Raw genomic sequence first — 5,782 nt, forward strand, 5'->3', positions numbered from 1 at the left:
AGTTGTTCCTCTGCGAGCCTGGGTACGAACTGTTCATAAGTCTTACTATATGGGCATTGAAAAGCCATTTTGTGATTCAGTCCGTCAGCTGGCATGTGTTCGAGGCATTTCTGAAAACATACCGGAGCTCTGTTTGTGAGAGATACCCCTTTCACACTACTTCTCCCCACATCAGCATGTAACGCACCCTCTTCCCACATCACTAGCATACCGTCAACAAACTTCTTGAGCCCGCAAGTCTCCCTCTGCGAACCACTGGTGGGTTCGCAGCTCTTCCGGTGCGACTTCTCGGGCCCACACTTTTACGAGCCAGGCCACCGGTTTGCAGGTCTCTGAGAAGAGATGCAAAGGAGGCAACAATGATGTAGGTCAGACACCCAACAGTACTCAGACATCCCCCAGCACCAGCTGCTTGTCCACCATCCCTGCTCACCCCCCACAAACAAATGTGACAGGAACGTTTTTAAATGTGGAGGCTTAGAAATCGGCTCGTGTTGCAGATTTAATAAAAAAAATGCTTGTAAGGTTGGACAAATAAGAATCTTAGTCATGTATGGATATACATATAAAACATTTTATTAAAACAAAACAACAACAAATAAAACTATGTGTGTAAAATATTTTATTAAAAGAAAACAACAACAAATAAAACTATGTACACCCATGGTGTGTCATCCCTCGGCAATTTGTGAATCACAGCCTGCAAGACAAAAAGGAAAATAAGATGTGCGTTATGCATCCAGCAAAGGAGAGAGAAAGAGAGGGAGAGGGAGATACAAGGAAGATAGAAAGAGAGAGACAGTGTGTGAGAGAGAGGAAGAGAGAGAAAGAGTGAGAGAGGGAGGAAGAGAGAGAGAGAGCAAAAGAGAAAGAGAGAGAGAAAGACAGAAAGAAAGAGGAAGACAGAGAGGAAGACAGAGAAAGAGACAGAGAGAGAGAGAGAGAGAGAAAGAGAGAGGAAGACAGAGAGAGAGAATGAGTGAGAGAGAGGAAGAGAGAGAGAGGAAGAAAGAGGGAGAAAGAGTGAGAGAGAGGAAGAGAGAGACAAAGATTGAGAGAGAGGAAGAGAGAGACAAAGAGTGAGAGAGAGGAAGAGAGAAATATTAAGAAAGAAAGTAAGAATGAGATACAAGGAATACAGAAAGAAACAGTGTGAGAGAGAGGAAAAGAGACAAACAGTGTGAGAGAGAGGAAGAGAGAGAAAGAGGAAGTGAGAGAAAGAAAGAATGAGAGAGAGAGGAAGAGACAGAGAAAGAGAGAATGTGTGAGAGAGAAAGGAAGAGATGAAGAGGGAGTGTTGACACTGGAGAACATCTTTGCAGCTCACCTTTGTATCACCCGTGTGTTTCCAACCACGTGCCGGGGCATACTGCACCCTCAGGTTTAGTTTTCTGAAAGATAGTATAGAATTAGTAATTGCAGACTATATACAAGTGCACACACGTAATTCTCTGTTTTGGCTCTGCGCACCCAGTCTGCTGCATGCCATCTACTTCCACTGCCCAGAGGTGTCTAACAGCCGCTGCACACCCAGGGCCATATTATCAAGAACGGCGATAACATTATCGCCGCTTTAGCTGCAGGAAACTGCCGCAAAAGCGGCGATAAGGGGCTTGATATTATGCCCTTGTGAATTCCCATTGAAGCCCAGGTTTGGTGTCGTTCCCACCAGAACCTGGGCTTCTATGGGAATTCTCAAAGGCATATTATCAAGCCACTTATTGCCGCTTTAGTGGCAGTTTCCTGCCGCTAAAGCGGTGATAACGTTATTGCCGTTTATTGATATTATGGTCCCCAGTCTGCTGTAGCCCATACACTTGCACTGCCCAGAGGTGTATAACAGTCGCTGCGCACCCAGGCTGCTGCACCCCATGCACTCCCACTATCCGGAGCTGCCACTGCGCATCCAGGCTGCTGCACCCCATCTATTCCCACTGGCCGAAGGTGAGTGCCCGCTGCTGCGCAAAAAAACCTCACTGCTCACCTTCCGCCACCGGCGTGTGTTGAAGAGAGTTGACCACGTGTCGAAGGAACCTCCTCAGCCTCAGTACACACCGTCAACTGAGCTCACAATTCAGAATGGGTTTTGATTGCCAGGATGGCAACGCATCATCACAGGTTCTACACGTGTTCAGCTCAGGTGGTGTTGGGGGGGGACATCAATTTGTGAATCAGAGTCTGTTAGATGAAAGGCAAGATAAGATTGTGCCTCATGCGTCCATCAAAGGAGAGAGGAAGAGAGAGAGAGAGAGAGAGAGAGAAAGTGTGAGAGTGACACTGGAGAAAATCTTCGCAGCTCACCTTTGTGTCACTAGTGTGTCTCCAACCACGTGCTGGGACATAGTGCACCCTCAAGCTCCCACATCTGAAAGATAGTACAGAATTAGCAATTGTAGGAAAGACGAGTATGCAGGAATGAAAAGACAGAGACGGTAATTCTCTTGATGTGGTTTAATCCTCAGAACATGTTTTGTAAGCAGCAAGTATAAAGCAAGAATGACTGAACCCCAGTTAACTTCTACCTTCCAACCTTCTCACATTCAAAACATAACAGTCCCAAAGCGACACGAGGAAGCCACAAGCTGTGAGAGGAATGTCAGTATATGTAGTGATGGAGAGGTTTATGATCTGTATAGTGAGGTCTATCCAGCACATCACCGCTACACTTGGTATTGTGTGCATTATTATTATTGATGTATGAGTTGCGTCCTTCACACATATTTGCTTGCCATATCTGCCAACATTCAAGTATTGTGTGGCTGAGGGACCATGCCGTTATTGGAAGGTCCACTGTCCTGTTCTGCGCTGCCTCGGTGGTAGTAGGGAGGGGGGTGGTCCGGGGGGGGCGTCCTGAGGCTGGTGGCAGTGAGTGTTGTGGCCTTCATGGGTGTTTGAGCTGTGTGATCAATAACTCTATGACATATGTTGCGCTCCCTTTCACATTGTAGGTAGTCGTCCTGGTTTACACCACTAAAATGCAGATGTTAGATACCTACTGCAAACGTGGCTTTTTCCCTGTTTTTGGATCACACCCCAAATTTGGCTGCTCATTGAAAATATTGGGATCTGGTGCTTTTGTGTAAATTTTTGCACGGGACACCTACTCTGTATATTATTACCGTTAGTTGTTGTTCTCATTTGTGACAAATATTATTTTTTTTGGAAGCTATTGCTGGAAAACTGGGGATATTGGCTGTTTTCACTAGTTTGACAATGAAGTGATCATTTAAAATCCCTGAAAAACTTATAGGTTTAAAGAAGAAAATAATTACAAATTAGCATTTACAAAACCTTTGCAATTCACTGAAAAAACCATAGGTTTCAGGGACGTTATAGTTACAAATTAGCATTTAAAAAACCTTTGAAATTCACTGAAAAAAACATAGGTTTCAGGGACATTATAGTTACAAATTATCATTTAAAAAACCTTTCAAATTCACGGAAAAAAACATAGGTTTCAGGGACGTTATAGTTAGTTGGACATTTCACTCCTACAAATCCATAGAAATTCCGCCGTTATAGTTAGTTGAGCTAACTGTAACTCGCGCCCCCTCAATGCACTGCTGATGACGTCACATATTACATCATTCATGACATGGTCAGTGACATCACTGATACATCACTGATGACATCTCAAATGACGTCACTGATGCTATCACTGATGACATCATCCACGTGACAATCTGATGCACCTCCTCACACTCTAATATAACCTTTGATACACCCCCTGCAAAAACTACAGACTACCATTTTCAAAACCATCGACACACCAATACCAGTTACTACAAACACACTCACTGATTCCTAGGTCTACACACACATCCACTCATTCACCCAAACAACCATTCATACATGTAGTCACTGATCAATACAACACTATCATATGCACTCATACACCTATACAGACACTCACACACCACCACTCATCCTAGTCAGTCATGCACTCATCCTAGTCAGTTATGCAAAGAATCAATCACAGTTCCATTTACTCACCTACACAGTTATACACACACCACCTCATTTATTCATACAGATACTAATGCATACTTACTCTCTTATATAACCCCTAATACAAGTATACACTCATCCATACAGCCACTCTCACCATCACTGACTCTCACAGATAGACATTTATATACTCCAACTCTCACTTACACTGCCTTTTACTTTTGTACTTACTTGAACATCTATCACTGAGACTCACCAACACATCCATACATACACTCACTCACCCATACAACTGTTTCCACATGCACTCTTAAAGTCATACACCCAGTCAATTAATCACTGACACATCTATGCACAGAGTCATGCACCCCCATCCAAACACACACACTCAGTCTCCCATACAATTACTCAGGCAACTAATCAATAACCCATATAGACACCCGTGGAGCTACTGACCAAATAATGCAGAAGGTTGTACAGCAACAGACAGATTGATACAGACATTCACACAGTTTAGTCACTAACCCATGTATTCAGTAAGACACATTTAATCACTCACTTAAAAAGTAAGTCACACACCTACTAAATCCTCCATCCAAACACTTATAGATCCACTCATTCTTCAAATCAGCTTGGTATATATATAATACATATTTAAATTTTAAAGAAAAACACATTCACTGGATGATGTCATCAGTGAAGTCATTTGAGATGTCATCAGTGATGTCATCAATGATGTCACTGACCATGTCATGAATGATGTAATATGTGACGTCATCATCAGTGCATTGTGGAGGCGCGAGTTATAGTTAGCTCAACTAACTATAACAGCAGAATTTCTATGGTTTTGTACGAGTAAAATGCCCAACTAACTATAACGGCCCTGAAACCTATAGTTTTTTCCGTGAATTACAAAGGTTTTTTAAATGCTAATTTGTAATTATAATGTCTCTGAAACCTATGTTTTTTTCAGTGAATATATATATATATATATAACCTACTGGCGGTCGCCAGTAGGTAGATATAGTTAGGACCTATTTTCCATAGGAAATCCGCAACATTCTATGTGGAATAACGTTGGCGCCGATTGACGAATCTTCGCTAAATTTTCCAAACTTTTGGCCAGGTCCTATCCTGAAAATTTCACGGTGATTCGTCAAGCGGGGGCCGAGAAAAAAGGGGGGTCCCGTAACGCGTTTTCCCCATGCATTTTCCAATAGGACCTTTTGATGCAGCTACAGCCCGAACTGCTGAACAGAATTACACCAAATTTGGCAAAGAGGTAGTCCTCAGTTCAGACTTGTGCCTTTTGCTTAAATGGTGTAAATCCGTTCAGTAGTTCCTGAGAAAATTAGAGTGAAAAGTACATATATATCTATGGCCTCGGAGGATCCGCGCACCCTCCCTGCACCCTCTCGAGCACGAGCTGTATGCTTATTGGCTGCCAAAACTCTGAATCAGGAAGTGTTGGCAGCCATCTTGTGCCTCGGTCGAGGCACAAGAAAACCAGAAACAAAAGGCGCAAAACGTGACAAGGGGGCAGGGTAGAAACACCCTGACCACCTAGGCCTGCTCAGGGGGTCCCACAAGGACCCACAAGGCCATTTGAGATGGCATGAATGATGTAATATGTGACATCATCAGCAGTGGATTGTGGGCGTGCGAGATGTAGTTAGTACAACTAACAATATTGGAGGAATTTCAATGGTTTTGTTCGAGTGAAATGTACAGCTAACTATAACACCCATAAAACCCATTGTTTTTTTCAGTGAATATATACATATATATATATATATATATCCACACAAGAGTTGCCTCCAAGAAAAGGAGCCCA

At 43.0% G+C, this 5,782-nt stretch overlaps 1 long non-coding RNA gene across 1 annotated transcript; it reads right to left on the reverse strand.

Moving 5' to 3' along the window:
* Nucleotides 1–605: 605 nt before the first annotated feature.
* Nucleotides 606–3,272, reverse strand: LOC146776037 (uncharacterized). The gene is made up of 4 exons (XR_014972080.1): nucleotides 2,302–3,272; nucleotides 1,985–2,178; nucleotides 1,328–1,391; nucleotides 606–700 (listed from the first exon to the last, which is right to left on the reverse strand). It is a non-coding gene; the product is annotated as an uncharacterized LOC146776037 (long non-coding RNA).
* Between the last annotated feature and the right edge of the window lie 2,510 nt (nucleotides 3,273–5,782).

The sequence above is a fragment of the Triturus cristatus genome, chromosome 12, assembly GCF_964204655.1.
Source record: "Triturus cristatus chromosome 12, aTriCri1.1, whole genome shotgun sequence".
NCBI lineage: Eukaryota > Metazoa > Chordata > Amphibia > Caudata > Salamandridae > Triturus > Triturus cristatus.